Source organism: Lycium ferocissimum, chromosome 8, assembly GCF_029784015.1.
Source record: "Lycium ferocissimum isolate CSIRO_LF1 chromosome 8, AGI_CSIRO_Lferr_CH_V1, whole genome shotgun sequence".
Taxonomy (NCBI): domain Eukaryota; kingdom Viridiplantae; phylum Streptophyta; class Magnoliopsida; order Solanales; family Solanaceae; genus Lycium; species Lycium ferocissimum.
The window spans coordinates 17,253,976-17,273,047 of NC_081349.1; positions in this window are offsets into that span (position 1 = coordinate 17,253,976).

Below are 19,072 nucleotides of genomic sequence, written 5' to 3' on the forward strand. Positions count from 1 at the left end.
TTTATGAGATACACTTGTATCATCACCAAAAACCACCCCAACCATCACCAAGAAGTACTTGTATATCACCGTATTTTAAGAGATACACTTGTACATCACTAGAAAATATACAATAGAGGGGATAAAAGGGGTCTCTCACGATTTTTAGGGTCTTCTTCTTCGTCAAATAGACTAATAAGAAATAGAGATTCTCGATTTTTGGGGATAAGAAATAGAGAAAATTGTAGAAGTTCACATAATCTTGCCCAAAATAAAAAGTATTGGATATGAAGAGAAGGAAGACATACATAATTTAGAAGGAGACCGGCTATTGATGAAAGAACGATTCACTAAGGGAAAATTTCTCGTTGATTTGCAATGAACGAGAAGCTGTTCACATCAGATTTGGAAATTGCGGGGGAGTTAAAATAGAGAAATTTTCATCAGGTGACGCGAGCAGCAGTGCACTGGCGAACAGAACAACAGTTCGGTATCGATTTTCTGTGTATTTGCTACAAAACCTAAAATATCGCTATGTATCTGTAACGACCCGTTTGTTCGTTTTTGAGTTTTAAGCTTCTTTTCCCCAACATACTCTTCCCGAACGTTCCATCTCAAAGTTTTTGAATCGCTTGCAAAACTTGTAGTCAAATGGATGTTATTTGGTTCACTTTGGGAGAAGGTTTCACTTTCGAAATTTCGGCATTTAATTATTTGGATATCATGTTTATTTTGGGAAAGTATGCTCTGATTGGCAATCTGAAGATTCCGTTAGATTTGAAATATTATTTATGACCGGTAGAAATTGACGGGGCTAATTCTAGAGTTCGTTTGGTTGGTTTTTGACAATTAAGTCGGTTTTAGCATTTAATATGCCTATTTATGGTGAAAAGATGGTCACCGGGAGAATTAAAACCCGGATTGGAAATTTGTTGGTTCCATTAGCTTCATATTGATGTTTATGACTTGGGTGAATGTTTGTGTGTTGGATACATATAGTGGTATAGATATATGAGTTGGCATATAGAGTAAAATATAAATGTATTGTAGGCTCCACCCATTCTAACTTAAGAACACTAGAAATGGCCCAAACCAATGCTCTATTGTCATGACTATGTTAGTAATTGTTGGGCCCATCTTCTTTAAGCTATATTCACTAACCTCTAACCTCTATATTTATATTAGGGCCACTTTATTATATTTATATTACTAAAAGAACTAGTGGTCATTCCTATTCCACTTAGACACTTTTATATGACGAGCAAAACCAAAGAGTATTTTGCACATCCAACCACCCAAAAGCCCCAATTTTTAATGGTCAAAACTCCAGAATTTACAAATTGTGATCAATTAAAATGGGATCTAATTGAGTGAAACAATACGGTGTTAGCTCTACTTAGTTTTTACACGGTGCAAAAAGTGTCTAAGTGGATCATGGATGCAATTAATTACACACTTTAGGTGCTCATGGATGACCGCTGTGTGTTTATGGGTTTTTTATAATAAAAGAACCGATTGGTTTGCTAAGGAATATGACGGAAAGAGTATTTTGTTGGTCTCTTTATGATAGAGTAAATGTGAGCTTGGGATCGGGGTTGTTAACTTAGCTGGACATGGATGCAATTAATTACACCATCATATTCGGATCAACGAGAGGTATGGAGATCGGATTCGAGAGGTATGGAGATACTACATTTTTGTTTCAATTATTACATTGTGGGACATGAATACATGTTAAAATATGGAATATACGTATTTAGTATTGAGTGTAAAACTGATTTTGCACCTTAAATTTCATGGCTCAAGGCGTATAATATTAAGATTTGGCCGTAAGCTTCATATTGGGAAAAATTGGGGTTTTGAACCCAAAAGTTGAAAAGTGATAAATCGTGGATTTGAGGATCAAGATGATGGATTTTTGAATGGATTTTCTGGATATATGACCCTTAGGTTATGGGTGAATTAATTTTCAATAAAATTCCAATTTTTCCCTTGTGGGCTCGAGGTCATTTTTGGATTTCGAATATAAGTATATCAATATAGGTGTTCTTAGATTTGTATTCTAACATAGATGGCATATTTGATAGACTTCGATCGTTCAAAGGCTCTACGCAAGGGGAAGGCATTGCTCTGATCGTTCGTGTCACCCACTCGGCATTAAGGTAGGTTACGGTTTACTTTTGTGTCTAGACTTCGGTTAGCGAAACGTATGTAGATAGTAGCGATTGATGGGGAAAGCATGATAGGTCTTTAGGCATGGTGTGGAGGTGAATTCCATCTAGGTTGGTATTGTCAACTATTATGTAGGCTGGTCGCCATTATTGCGATCTTTGTTATGTGGGCTTGTCGCCCTTATTGCGATATTGTTATGTGGGATTGTCACCATGGTTGTGATTTCATGTACTTGATATAATTGTCTATCTCTTGTTATCTCACTTGTCATATGGAAGAGAAAGGTTATTACTGAGAAATTGAATATTGAATTACATTTCATAGTATGAATCTGTGGAACCTATAACTGCAGTGATTATTGAGGTTGAATTCATGCAAGGCATGCATCCCATATTCTATGTATTATTTGATGTGATTATCACCTACTTGTATCTCTGTCACATAATAGCTCACTCGTCTCATGAAAGGGAAGGATAATATTAATGATAGAACCATGGACAATAATATGACTTGTACTTGTTGATTTCATATTGGTGATATAGTTGAGACTGATATCATGTATGACATGCTTCCATATTACTCTTATGTTGTCCTGATGGTGAGGTGAGTGATTGAGAGACTCCGAGGTCTTTGCCGGAGATTGAGAGTGATTGAGAGACTCCGAGGTCTTTTTGGGAGATTGAGAGTGACGAGAGAGACTCCGAGGTCTTTACCGGAGATTGAGTGTGATTTATAGCCTCCGAGGTTTCTGCCGGAGAGCACGAGTGGTACATAGACTTCGCGGGTCCCCCATGGGTCATGACTATGAGGCATTTCCATAACATGTGTGTATGAGAGTGGAGTGTGAGAGGTGACTACTGCATCGCATAGCATTTGCATAGCAGGACATGACATTGCATTGCATTGCATTGTACTCCATTTGAATTGCCATTCATGCCATTGCATGGCATATGCTCTGATGGATTCTTGATTGGTGAATTATTGAGTTGTTGTTATTTGTAAGGTATTTATTTTAGAGGCTTGATGTACTTGAGGTTTAGAGATTTCCACCTAGGCTTATAACCTGAGATATTGAAATCCCTTGTGACTATCGTTCTGCAAGACTTCCATATTTGCTCGAGTTGTGTCTGTGTTTGATTACTTATCTGCTTACTTGTTAGTTGCTTCTTGTTTATATGCGTGAACTAACCATTGTCGGCCTATGATACCTACGAGCCTTGTGTTGTGCTCATACTACTCTTGCTACGCTCCTTGTGGAGTGTAGAGTTATTTTCAGGTGATGTTCGGAGTCTCGCGACCGTTTCGAGGCACTCGTCAGAGGCGTTTGGGTGAGCTATTTGAGATCTTGCAACCCAGAGTCTCTTCTTAGATTTCTGTTGTTCCTTATCCTTAATCAGAAGTCGTATCCAGTTTGAGTCTGTTATTTACTTCAAATTGTAAACTTCTTAGAAGCTCTTGTACGAGTCTAGACCAGGTTTTGGGAATTTATTATAATGAAAGTATTTCTTCCACATTGGTTTAATATTTAAACTGTTGGAGTGTGTATACATATTGTTATTTCGCGTGTTGTATCAAATTAAGGTGGTTAGGGGAAGGGTTCGCCCACCAGAGGGGGTTAGTGTGGGTGCCCGCATGATCCATGATTTGGGTCGTGACAAGTTGGTATCAGAGCTCTAGGTTCACCGGTCTCACGAGTACAAGAGCAATGTCTAGTAGAGTCTTGAGGAATGGTACGTAGACGTCCGTACCCATCCTCGAGAGGCTATAGGGCATTTAGGAAACTTTTATTCTTTCATTCCTTTCGTGCTACTTTATTCAAATTGGTATCTAGTCGATCCAAATTGGTATCTGAATTTCCCTTCTTATTTTCTCACGAATGGTGGAAACTCGTCCTTAAACCCTTACGCAAGCGGTCGATATGATATGGCGCGGTACGGTGCGAGATGTATTATTCTGAGATGTACGCGTGACCAAGTTTAGCTTTCAGCTATGAGTTAGACTCTTAGGTTCGGCATAGGGAGGTGGTATGATGATTCAGAGGACTTCATGACCTCCATGTCTTCAGTGGTGAGTTGCTCGGAAGTCGAGGGAGTTATATTATGGTTTCACAAGAATGTTTTGCACGAGATGTGATTTGTATTGGGGAAGTTTCAGCATCATCAAGTTCGGTGTGATGGTTTGTGGCACAAGTGCATCAATGGCAAGTCAATAATTCAGCAACGGTAGAGTATTGATGCCAACATCAGGAAACAAGTGTAGCTTGGGGAGGATCGTCAGATTCGATAAGAGGATAGTGACCGTGTTAAGATATTGAGAAAGCAGTTGAGGATAAGGACGGGAAAGATGACTTTTGTGGTAAAGTGTAACGAGGTAAGATCTCTTAGAGTATATTGGTAAGAATACTTTACGTCTTATGGGACAGAGGCGTAAGAAAGAGGATTTGGATAGAGCAACCTCCACTATAGAAAGGTAACAATTGTTATCTGACGTGCTCGTCAGGATAAGGTTGCAAGATGTACGATAGTGAATTTCGACTTCGGTTGTGAAAACTTAAGTTGGGCTTTGACATAAAAAAATGGTAGTGGTGAAGTAAGAACTTGTGGTTTGTGGGTTTCTTCAGGAAAATAGCTATTGGTTATAGATCAGAAGGCAAGGTTACTTGTGCTAGTGGGAACTTAAGGTATGGGGCAGTTGTGGTCCTGGTCTTATAGTAAAGGGTGTGTTCGTAGGGTCGTTGTGTTTAGAGGATTGGTAAGGTGATCGTTTGAATCAAGAGCTTGTTGATTTGAGAGTTATGTTGTGGTTATACATTCTAATAGATGTTAGGGTTCATGGATGAGTTGGTATTGGTATGTTTGGTTATACTATAGGCTAATAGGGGCCAGTGGTTGACTAATAGAATTGACCCTAGTGATAGGAAAATGTGGAGTCTTAGTACTCAAAGAGTATTGGGTGTTGCGTCTAATCTTGGACAAGGGGCGTGGACATTGTATCTGTTGTGTAAGTTTCGGCTAGTTCCTACTTCTACTGGTGTTACGACTCGGTTGAGTTGATCGAATGAGAGGAATGACAACACAATTTGATTAGAGCCATTCTGATTCGAAAATTAAAGATCACCCTACAGATTATGAATTGGGTCAGTGGTGGTTTGGCATATTGCATCGACAATGATTGTTTCTTGTTGGGATAACAAGGGTTGGTCAGTAATTCCTAGTGGGTAGACTTCTTGAAGAATGGTTTGTGTTCTGCGCCAGAATTAGAGTGGTTCTTAGTTTGAAGTTCGAGTGAGGCAAAGAAAACTCTCGATTGTTGAGCGAGCGGCATAATACTATCTCTAGGGTTGACTCGGCTATTTGGTAGGACTTGTGATTTCGCAGTATACTTTTAAGTGGGTTCGAGTGATGGTCAATCGGTGGCGGTGAATGTGATTTGAATGGAGCAGAGGAATTGAAGAATTAAGATAAAGGTACAGTTGATCGAGAATCGAAAGGAACAAAGTACATTTTGGGAAAAGGAAAGGAAAGGATTCGAAGCAACGGTATTACTTGGGTCAGGTATGGATTGTGGTGTTGTTGTATTGTATCTTCCAGAGATGTTAAGTACGCTTAAAGAAGAAAGTCCACAGTAATAGACTAAGTGTTGTGACAAAGTTCAATAAAGTTTCATGATCACTGGCTGACGAGAAACAAAATTTCAGGTGACCGACATGTTAAGATTTATGAAAATGTGGCTTGTTTTGTACCTAGATACGTAATTTCGTAGCACCCTTCAATGGATGAGCTAGAGTTGTCTAACGAGAAGGAATTTTGGGAATCTCTATGATTTGAAGGCTAGAGTTATGTTTTCGAGATGAGAACATATTCGTGGTAGTGGATTATGTTATAAGTAGTACTAACTGGATAGCTTGGGTGAGCATTTGAATATGAAAGACTTGGAAGTAGTTGCGTGAGGTTGGATACTTTCGAAATTGTGATAAGCTTATCTCGGTGTATTAAATGAGGCCGCAGGTTTTGTGTTCAAATGTTCGGGGTCGTGAACAGGTTAAGAGGAAGCCCGAGGAGAATTTAATGTTTTTAGGGTTCATGGAATTCGGTCAGATTTGCGTATCGGGTGAAAGTTGAGAAATAGGAAGATTGCACACATAAGGCATAGTTCTTCGTTACTAAGTTGACGACTTGGGTAGAATTCAACTTTTGGGGTCGAGGGCGATGGACATGATTGATTATTCATGAGAAAAGGATTAGAATTGGTCGCCACAGATGTGTGATAGGACTGTGATTTATTTTAAAAAGTTTGGAGTCAGTTTAGGTGACTATTGGTGATATTCAGGGGTTGTGCACTCATTCGGGGTCAGAATTGTGCGATTAGAGCCTGGTGGACTATGTCTATATTTTCTGAAGAACTTATGGGTATTCTAGGAAATCACTTTCATGAATTCAATAGGTTTCAGTTCAGAATAGAGGTATGCCAGCGTTACCGGGTCTTATTGAAGTTTGCAATTAGGATTAATGATATTTTTTTTGGATGACAACAATTCAGACAGTTCTAATGGTTTACACGGGTACTTGGTGATGCATTGAGAAGGTACAAATGGTTATGGGAAGTCTTTAGAGTGATCAGTTGATTTTCTACGAATTTGGCACAGTAAGGTAATCAGTAGGTATGATTATAGTATGGTGATTTGGAGATTTGAGAGGAACTGGGCAATGGGCTTTGACTAAGTGATTTCAACTTCGAGATGCAAAACTAACGAGATCGAACCTAGTGCAATCAGCTTTGAGTAAGATTAGTTTTTATGGAATTGCTTAAAGATTTCTCAGGTAAAGTAAGGATTCTTTTCTGAAAGGAAGCCATGATTTAGGCTTGTGGCATGTGTTTAAGTGTGCTAGGGAATCTTGGCGACAGACGGCATTGAACAGGGTGGGGGAAGAAGGGCTAGTAGAATCAGAATATTTTATCGGTTCGAGTTGGGTATGGTTTGTGGCTATATCTAAAAGATGGTGGTGATTAAGGTGATATTTGTGGATTCAATCAAAAGTGTATAAAGGTATGGTTATAATAAAATCAGGGAATTCGAGCGGAGTTAGTTCTTACATTCGAGGATCAGTTGTGAAAGAAATTTCGGGTATGGAGAAATGGAAATTTGGGTCGTTGAGCTAAGTTAAAGATAGTTTGACTGATAAAGTGAACAAGTGGTACTATCGGTGTATTTCTTGCCTTTGGATGCTTTCATGAGGTTATAATGGAGATTACTTGGTTACTCGTCGGCTTTCATACTTTCCTTTATCGTTCGAGGACGAACGATTATTTAATTGGTATCTGATGTAACGACCCGTTTGTTCATTTTTGAGTTTTAAGCTTCTTTTCCCCAACATACTCTTCTCGAACGTTCCATCTCAAAGTTTTTGAATCGCTTGCAAAACTTGTAGTCAAATGGATGTTATTTGGTTCACTTTGGGAGAAAGTTTCACTTTCGAAATTCCGGCATTTAATTATTTGGATATCATGTTTATTTTGGGAAAGTATGCTCTGATTAGCAATCTGAAGATCCCGTTAGATTTGAAATATTATTTATGACCGGTAGAAATCGACGGGGCTAATTCTAGAGTTCGTTTGGTTGGTTTTTGACAATTAAGTCGGTTTTAGCATTTAATATGCCTATTTATGGTGAAAAGATGGTCACCGGGAGAATTAAAACCTGGATTGGAAATTTTGTTGGTTCCATTAGCTTCATATTGATGTTTATGACTTGGGTGAATGTTTGTGTGTTGGATACATATAGTGGTATAGATATATGAGTTGGCATATAGAGTAAAATATAAATGTATTGTAGGCTCCACCCATTCTAACTTAAGAACACTAGAAATGGCCCAAACCAATGCTCTATTGTCGTGACTATGTTAGTAATTGTTGGGCCCATCTTCTTTAAGCTATATTCACCCTAACCTCAATTCAGCCACTTCCCTATATTTATATTACTAAAAGAACCAGTGGCTGCTAAGGAGTATATGACGGAAAGAGTATTTTGTTGGTCTCTTATGATAGAGTAAATGTGATCTTGGGATCGGTGAAACAATACAGGTGTTAGCTCTACTTGTTTACACAGTGGATCATGGATGCAATTAATTACACCATCATATTCTAGAATCAAAAAAGGAGAAGCTGAAAGGGTTGTTAACTTAGCTACAGTTCGGATACGAGAGGTATGGAGATACTACATTTTTGTTTCAATTATTACATTGTGGGACATGAATACATGTTAAAATATAGAATATACGTATTTAGTATTAAGTGTAAAACTGATTTTGCACCTTAAATTTCATGGCTCAAGGCGTATAATATTAAGATTTGGCCGTAAGCTTCATATTGGGAAAAATTGGTGGTTTTGAACCCAAAAGTTGAAAAGTGATAAATCGTGGATTTGAGGATCAAGATGGTGGATTTTTGAATGGATTTTCTGGATATATGACCCTTAGGTTATGGGTGAATTAATTTTCAATAAAATTCCAATTTTTCCTTGTGGGCTCGAGGTCATTTTTGGATTTCGAATATAAGTATATCAATATAGGTGTTCTTAGATTTGTATTCTAACATAGATGGCATATTTGATAGACTTCGATCGTTCAAAGGCTCTACGCAAGGGGAAGGCATTGCTCTGATCATTCGTGTCACCCACTAGGCATTAAGGTAGGTTATGGTTTACTTTATGTCTAGACTCCGGTTAGCGAAACGTATGTAGATAGTAGCGATTGATGGGGAAAGCATGATAGGTCTTTAGGCATGGTGTGGAGGTGAATTCCATCTAGGTTGGTATTGTCAACTATTATGTAGGCTGGTCGCCATTATTGTGATACTGTTATGTGGGCTTGTCGCCCTTATTGCAATATTGTTATGTGGGATTGTCACCATGGTTGTGATTTCATGTACTTGATATAATTGTCTATCTCTTGTTATCTCACTTGTCATATGGAAGAGAAAGGTTATTACTGAGAAATTGAATATTGAATTACATTTCATAGTATGAATCTGTGGAACCTATAACTGCGGTGATTATTGAGGTTGAATTCATGCAAGGCATGCATCCCATATTCTATGTATTATTTGATGTGATTATCACTACTTGTATCTCTGTCACATAATAGCTCACTCGTCTCGTAATGAAAGGGAAGGATAATATTAATGATAGAACCATGGACAATAATATGACTTGTACTTGTTGATTTCATATTGGTGATATAGTTGGGCCCGATATCATGTATGACATGCTTCCATATTACTCTTATGTTGTCCTGATGGTGAGGTGAGTGATTGAGAGACTCCGAGGTCTTTGCCGGAGATTGAGAGTGATTGAGAGACTCCGAGGTCTTTGCCGGAGATTGAGAGTGACAGAGAGACTCCGAGGTCTTTACCAGAGATTGAGTGTGATTTATAGCCTCCGAGGTTTCTGCCGGAGAGCACGAGTGGTACATGGACTTCGCGGGTCCCCCATGGGTCATGACTATGAGGCATTTTCATAGCATGTGTGTATGAGAGTGGAGTGTGAGAGGTGACTACTGCATCGCATAGCATTTGCATAGCGGGACATGACGTTGCGTTGCATTGCATTGTACTCCATTTGAATTGCCATTCGTACCATTGCATGGCATATGCTGCGATGGATTCTTGATTGGTGAATTATTGAGTTGTTGTTATTTGTAAGGTATTTATTTTAGAGGCTTGATGTACTTGAGGTTTAGAGATTTCCACCTAGGCTTATAACCTGAGATATTGAAATCCCTTGTGACTATCTATCACGACCCGACTAGGGGACCGCGACGGGCACCCGGTGCTACCCCCACCCGGACACCCCTTCGCATACACCTACATAACATCTAGGTGAGCCATAATCATTTCATGCATTCTAGTCATACACCATAATAGTCCCGTTGGACGACGATCATCATATATCGTATCACGGGCGTACGTGCCACAACAACGTACGTGGGCGGCGAGGCCAGCAAAATGATATACAGAAGAAAATAGGCCGACAAGGCAGACACATCTATCCCCATACACGTGACTACGAGCCTCTAAGAGTATGACATATCATATGAGCGGGACAGGACCCCGCTATGCCCATAATTATGTACACAAAAGAATGAGTACCAAAAGCTGCTGACTCGAAGAAATGGGCTCGCGTGCGACCTACGAATAGCGACTGGGTCAAGTACGTCTCCTGTGCACTGGGCGCGCGGCGATCCACAAACAAAAGGACGTCGGTACGAAGAATGTCTTGAGTATGTAAAGCATGATCAACATCAATATAGAAGCATAGTAGACAACACGTACGTGACATAGAAGGGAAGACGACGATACCATCATCATGACACTTACTTGCTTTTCATAGGGACTTTCCTTTCTCATATATATATGCGCGCGCGATGTCATCATCCATAGTCCATAATAGTATTCGTACCATAATTGTGCTCATTTTCGTGTTCATGTACATAGTCTTATCACGTTCATATTTGAATTACATACATAGTTATATCATATACATAACACGTACACATATATACATACAAGGCGTGCCGACCATAAGGTTCGGTGTGATATACATAATTGGCCAACCAAGGCTCAAGGTTATACGTACCCGGCCCTACCAAGGCTCGGTGTTATCCGTGCCGGCCTACCAAGCTCGGTGTTATCGTGCCGGCCCTACCAAGGCTCAGTGTTATCCGTACCTTCTGCAGATGTGTGCGCGCGTTACGTCGTCGTATGCATACTCTATACATATTCATACATACATATATATAAATATAAACATATATACCGGCACCATAGGCTCGAGGGTTTCACTATACCATATAGGCACACATACGTCTAATAGCCCGTAGGCATCTTTTCATCATTATTATTAACGTCATCGTTATAGGCTTACTCGTCGCATGGGGTGCGTAGTACAATCGTAATACATATCAAGGATCGTGAGCTTATGAGCTCGGAATATCAATCGTTTGGCAACAACATACTCGTATAGAGGAATTAGTGGAATCGGCCGGGAACCGTACCTTATGAAAGAAGGGTTAGCCTCGCATACCTTTTTGTCGCACTATTCTATGTATGCGACTCCTTTTGACTGATAGCGTTTAAACCTTCATTAATATCATAACAATGGCCATTAGTCATTCACGTATACACGTTATCTAGGTTTCTCAATTTGCTTCTAATTCACCCATATTCATGGTCATAATACCCAACTTTGTCCATTTTGTCTAAGTGTCTAGTTCATGTTCTTAATACCATTTATAGCACATTTATCTCACAACCCAACAACATTTATGATTCAATTCCAACTATGTCTCAAACGTCACTATTCATCATTCATAACCCATTTTGCTATTCTCTTTTAATGACCAAGTATTTTTCAACTCCCAAATACCTTAAACAACATATAAATATCATGAATCTTACCTTAGATGTTTTAGAAACAAGCCTTGGTTGCTAATGCTCCTCTTTGAGCAAAACCCTAGTTTTTCTCCATATGGATTTCTTGCCTTGGATGATCTTTGATGATTTCTTTACTCTTGATTCACTTATTTAATGTTGTTGATCCTCAAATATCCTTGAAAAACTCGTGTAATAAATGTAGAGAAGATTCTAGAGAGAAGTGGTGTAATGTAGAAAATGAAAATAAAACAAGTCTTGGTCCTCGTATTTAATGACTTGAAAAATGCGAGGTGAACGGTGGTCGTCCATGGAGGTTTACGGTCCGTATTCCACTTTACGGACCGTCCTCGTGGTCGTCTTTAACCTTAGCGTAAACGAAACTTTGGCGGCCATGGTGATTTACGATCATGGTTTACGGGCCGTATTTCACTTTCGGTCCGTCCACCGCCGGTCGTTTTTAACCATTCTCTCGAGGTAGCGAAGCTCGAAACCTTGCATGGCGATTTCACATTGCCCGCGCTTGCGGACCGTATTTCACTTTCGGTCCGTATTTTGGACTTCTTCACGACCACAGGCGCTTTTGCCAACTTTCAACTTTTCACATTTCTAGACTTTTTATTCTATTCATTCCCGTCCATTTACATACATCGCCCATGAAACACTATACACTCGCCTTTCTCGCACTCATCACTAGTTAGCCCACTCTTGCGTACCAACGGGAAATTTTTCGAGGTGTAACATTCTACCACCTTTTGGGAACATTCGTCCTCGAATGTTGAAGTCTTGGGGATTTTTTAATAAAAATTTAACAGAGTTTCCCCATAATATAGCACTACCAACTCACGGCGGCCCATAAAATATCGATACCACACGAGGCTACATAATAGCATCACGAATTGGCCACACACGACCCAAAAGCATAAAAAGAAAGTATACGTACCTTGTGATCTTGATGTTTCACCTTGGTTCCCTCTTCCAGCTGAAATAGATGCGGGTACTTGGATTGCATGTTTTCTTAAAAAAACTTCCCGTATCGTTCCTCTCGATTGTTATTTCTCGCGAGAACTTTACTTCCGAGGCTACCTTTTTATTTCTAAGCCTTCGTATCAGCTCATCTAATACGACGAATGGGCATTTCGTCATAAGTTTACAACTTCTGCAGCCAAGCGAACATCGTTTATCGGGACGATCCTCGTAGGATCTCCAACACACTTTCGAAGCATCGAGACATGGGCTTGGATGGACTCGACTCCAAATACGGGGTAGATCTAACTCATAGGCTACTCTCGCTCACTTTGCGCGCGATCTCGTAAGGGCCATATACTGGGGACTAAGCTTTTTTTGCCAAATCTCGTGACGCCCTTCATTGGCGACACTTTTCAAGAACACCCAATCTTTTACCTCGAACTCCAAGTCTCTTCGGCGATTATTCGCATAGGACTTTCGACTTTGAGCGTAGTGATCGATCTCTCTTTATGAGCTTGACTTTTTCCCGGCTTTGTTGGACCAAGTCGACTCATTAATTTAGCTTCTCCGATTTCAAACCACCGATTGGGGATCTACATTTCCGGCCATATAAAGCTTCGTACGATGCCATTTGAATGCTAGAATGATAGCTATTGTTGTAAGCAAATTCAATGGTGGCAGAATGATCATCCCAATTTCCTCCAAAATCTATCATACGTACCGTAACATATCTTCAGTACGGATGGTGCGTTCCGCTTGCCCGTCATCACTGGTGGGTGAAATCTTTGTGCTAAGGCTCACTCGGGTCCCTAAACCCTCTTGAAAAGATGTCGAGTAAATTTACCGTAAATCGGGTTCCTCATGCCGAGATAATTGATATTGGAACATGTGAGTCTCTTCACTACCTTAAGGTAAAGCCTTGCATAATCTCTCGTCACGTACGTCGTTCGGAGGTAAGAAATGTCTTGACTTGATGATCTATCAACAATTACCATAGTGGAATCAAACTTGCGTCGAGTACCGGGTAAACCTATGATGAAGTCATATTAATCACTTCCCACTCTCCACGTTGGGATTTACTTGCGCTTGCAACAATCCCCGCTTTTGGTGCTCTATTTTCACTTTGTTGACGGTTGGGGCATTTGGTGCACGAATTCTCGCTACATCTTTCTTCATCCCATTCCACCGATATATAGACTTCAAGATCATGATACATTTTTCGTCGTTCGGGGTGGATAGAATAACGGGGAACAATGAACTTCCCTCAATATTTGGTGGCGTAGACCGCCACATCGTGAACATCTAGTCTGCCATCGGAGGCTCGTCTCGAAATGCCAAGCGATGATCCCTCTTTCTCGAGCAGCGCGTCTGTCTTGCGTACCGCAAAGCGTGGGATGCTATTGTCGCTTCTTTTTTCGGCCACTAGCGATGGCAATTGGTCCGAATAGTCGCTCTGTATTACCTCGAGTCCACTACTCGGACTCTAAAGCTGGCTAATCGGCGGGGTTCACGGGCCGTTCTCCTTTCTTTTTTCGGTCGCATCACATAAACTCTAAGATCGTCGGCTAAGAGCATCGGCCACAACGTTAGCCTTTCTGTGGTGATACAAGATATCAACATCATAATCTTTTAGCAACTCCAACCCGCCGTCGTTTGCCGCAAGAGAGACTCTTTTCTCGCTCGAAAATGTCTTGAAGAGCTCTTATGATGCGTATAAATATCCACGTGGACACCATATAAGTAATGTCGCCATATCTTTAATGCATGGACCACCGCGGCCAATTCTAAATCATGGGTTGGATAGTTCTTCGTCTATGTTTCTCGCAGAATCGCCTTGAAGCATACGCAATCACCTTACCGTGCGCACACACACACAACCTAGCCCAACGCGCAGGCCATCACAATATACGACATATCCCTCCAATCCTCTCGGAAGTGTCAAAGCGGGGCAAGTCAATCTATCTTTCAACTCTTGAAAACTACGTTCACAAGCATCCGTCCATCGAAACTTAGCCGACTTCTCGGGTCAATTTTGTGCAGGGGTGCATATAGAAGAGAAACCCTCAACAAACCTCCCGTAATATCCTCGCTAAGCCTAGAAAGCTACGAACCTCCGTAGAGCGGCCGCGGGCCTTGGCCAAGTTTTTACGCGCCTCGATTTTTGGCTATCCACGCGAATACCATCACCGCAACAACATGGCCCGAAATGATACCGAGTTCAACCAAAACTCACATTTAGAAAATTTAAGATACAACTCTCGAGTTCGAAGAACTCCTAAGACAATGTTGTAAACGATCCGCATGCTCTACTCGGCCTCGGATCTAGAATACACCGTAATATCGTCGATGAATACAATCACGAATAGATCCAGAAAAGGCCTGAATACACTATTCATTAAATCCATAAACACTGCCGGTGCGTTAGTTAGCCCAAACGACATTACTCGTAATTCGAAATGGCCATATCTCGTTCTGAAAGCTGTCTTAGGGATATCTTTCTCCCTCACTCTTACCTGGTGATATCCGGACCTTAAATCAATCTTTGAGAACCATTTGGCACCTCGCAACTGATCGAATAAATCATCGATCCTCGGGAGAGGATATTTGTTCTTAATTGTCACTTTATTCAATCGTCGATAATCAATGCACATTCTTGGGGAAAGAGCCATCTTTTCTTGCGGACAAACAAAGACGGGTCTTTCTACTTGGGATGAACTAGGTCCGATAAAGCCTTTTTCAAGCAAGTCTTTTAATTGCTCCTTCAACTCTTTCAATTCTGCGGGTGCCATTCTATAGGGAGGAATAGATACGGCCAGTGTCCAGTAACACATCGATTGCAAAGTCGATCTCCCGCTCGGGAGGAAGGCCTGGGAGTTCTTCCGGGAATACATCCGGAAACTCGTTCACCACTGGAACTGACTGGAGAGTCGGCGATTCAGCCTCTACATCTTGAACTCTCACTAAATGATAAATGCACCCTTTTGTGATCATCTTCCTTGCCTTTAGATAGAAATAAACCTACTTTTCAAAGTGATGCCGTATTTCTTTCCATTCCAAAACCGGTTCTCCTAACCGAAACGGACCATTTTCATTCTACAATCAACACCGGCATAACAAGAAGCCAACCAATCCATGCCCATAATGACATCAAAATCTACCATCTCTAGTTCATGCAAGTCGGCTATATAGTACGACTTGGCCACATATCACAACCATACAATCTATATACTTTTACAGCTAGTACCGATTCACCAACAGTGTAGACACCCTGTCAAAAGGTTTGATCGATTCCCGCTCAACTATAAATCGACCCGCAATATATGGAGTAACATAAGACAAGGTGGAGCCCTGATCAATCAAAGCATATACATCATGCGAATCACCGATAATATACCCGTGACAACGTCGAGAGACTCAAGATCTTGGCGTCACCACATACAACACTGCGGGCCGAGGACCATCGGAAGTGGAAGCTCGGCCTACCTCTACCATGGCCACCGGGCACATGTGAACTCGGACCCGTAGGCGCATAGGTTCGAAGATCCGATTCCGACCCTATAGGCCGGGTCATACCTACACCCATGGACCAGGGGCACTCACGCATAACATACGGGCTTTGGTCGACCACATGAGTAGCAACCATTTGAACCCAAACGGCATCGACCCTAATGCATCTTCCCACACCGGGAACATCGTGGTACCGGTGGCCTTGACCGGCCCTCGAATCATCTCCGATCGGGGGTCCGAATAACTCGGACTCGGCCCCCGAACGAGCGCATCTATCAAATCTCTCGGCCCAAAGATCGCGGAGGCGCAGGTCATGGAATAGCCCGAATGTCCGGGGAACCGCCGCCCGTGTCCACCTCTCGAACTCACCCGTCGAACCCGACGATCTAGCTCTTTTGCTATGGCCCCTATCCTGCTCGCGCTCATTTCTCCGCCGCCGGGAGGTGTTCTCTAATTCCCCGAGTACGTGCACCGAATGCGTGCAATAGCCATGCCATCCTGTAGAGACGCAGTCAAGCATTTATCCATCAAATGTGGCCCTAGGCCTTTCACAAACCGGTACACCCGATCGCCCATATCCGCTACCATGGCCGAAGCATACCTAGCCAAGGAATTGAAGCGGAGACTATACTCTGTGGCACTCATACCACCTTGCCTCAAATTTAAGAATTTGTCGGCCCTAGCTCGCCGAACTTCCGGAGGCATATAATGACGGAGGAAGGCATCAACAAACTCTTGCCATACCGGGGGAGGTGCGTTGCTCCCCCGTGAAGCCATCCAAACCGTATACCACCGGATCGAGACACCTCTCAATCTATATGACGCTAGCTCCACCGACTCTAGGTGTCGAAGCATGTATCAATCGGAGCGTCTCAACATACCATCAATGAAGTCCCGAGGGTCCTCCTAAACGGACCCGCAGAATTGGGAGGGTTTAAAGTAATGAAATCACGGGCCGCACGCGCGACAGCCTATCCCCATGCCCCGAACTTTGCCTCTCGAGTCCGGGCCGCAACCACCGTGTAAGCAAATGTAATGCCTCTTTCACATATCTCTTGGCACGAAGCATCCGGTGAAGGGAGCGGGAGCTCGGGGCCGAGGCCTCGCCCTTACCGAAATAGGTACCGTACCCGAGGGCCGAGATCGAGCCGCATCCGTGCGGGACTCACTTTCCTCTACCATTTGCGCGCTCTCTCGGCCCGCTGCCGTCTTGCCCTTCGGGCCACCGTAGCCTTTCTCTTTATAGGCATTTTCGAAATACATAACATACGATTAAGGAACGATAATTCCTTACATCATAGCTCTATCGCACGATTCTTATAAAGAAAAAGGTCATTCATTCCTAAAATGTCCGCAAGCTCCCCTCTCGTTTATAAGTGTGCGCGCAACACACCCATAACCAAGACTCTACTAGACACGGCTCGTACACACCCTAGGACCGAACCGCCCGATACCACTTTTGTCACGACCCGACCAGGACCGCGACGGCACCCGTGCTACCCCCACCCGACACCCCCCTTCGCATACACCTACATAACATCTAGGTGAGCCATAATCATTCTTACGCATTCTAGTCATACACCATAATAGTCCCATCGGACGACGATCATCATATATCATATCACGGGCGTCCGTGCCACAACAACGTACATACGGGCCGACGAGGCGCAAAGAAATGATATACAAAATAAAAATAAAGCCGACAAGGCCGTACACATCTATCCCCATACACGTGACTACGAGCCTCTAAGAGTATGACATATCATACGAGCGGACAGACCCCCGCTATGCCCATAATTATGTACACAAAAGAACGAGTACCAAAAGCTACCGCTTCCGAAGAAATGGAGCTTTCGCCGCGCGACTCGAATAAGAACACGGGTCAAGTTCGTTTCCCCGCGCACTGGCGGTACGACGCAATGGCCCACAAATAAAAGGAGGACGCGCACGAAGAACGTACCGAGTATGTAAAGCATGATCAACATCAATATAGAAGCATAGTAGACAACACACGCAACATGTAGGCGGAAGACGACAATACCATCATCATGACACTTACTTGCTTTTCATAGGGACTTTCCCTTTCTCATATATATATGCACACGCAGGTCATCATCCATAGTCCATAATAGTATTCGTACCATAATTGTGCTCATTTTCGTGTTCATGTACATAGTCTTATCACATTCATATTTGAATTACATACATAGTTATATCATATACATAACACGTACACATATATACATACAAGGCGTACCCGACCATAAGGTTCGGTGTGATATACATAATTGGCCAACCAAGGCTCAAGGTTATACGTACCTGGCCCTACCAAGGCTCAAGGTTATCCGTACCTAGCCCTACCAAGGCTCAGTGTTATCCGTACCCCGGCCCTACCAAGGCTCGGTGTTATCCGTACCTTGCGTGTGTGCGAGCGCGTCACGTCGTCGTATGCATACTCTATACATATTCATACATACATATATATAAATATAAACATATACTCTACCCGGCACTATAGGCTCGAGGTTTCACTATAGCCCTTCATAGGCACACATACGTCTAATAGCCCGTAGCATCTTTTCCATCATTATTATTAACGTCATCATTATAGGCTTACTCGTCGCGAGGTGCGTAGTACAATCGTAATACATATCAAGGATCGTGAGCTTATGAGCTCGGAATATCAATCGTTTGGAAACAACATACTCATATAGAGGAATTAGGTGAATCGACCAGAACCATGCCTTATGAAAGAAGGGTTAGCCTCACATACCTTTTTGTCACACTATTCTATGCTTGTACGACTCCTTCCAATGATAGCGTTTAAACCTTCATTAATATCATAACAATGGCCATTAGTCATTCACGTCATACACGTTATCTAGGTTTCTCAATTTGCTTCTAATTCACCCATATTCATGGTCATAATACCCAACTTTGTCCATTTTGTCTAAAGTGTCTAGTTCATGTTCTTAATACCATTTATAGCACATTTATCTCACAACCCAACAACATTCAT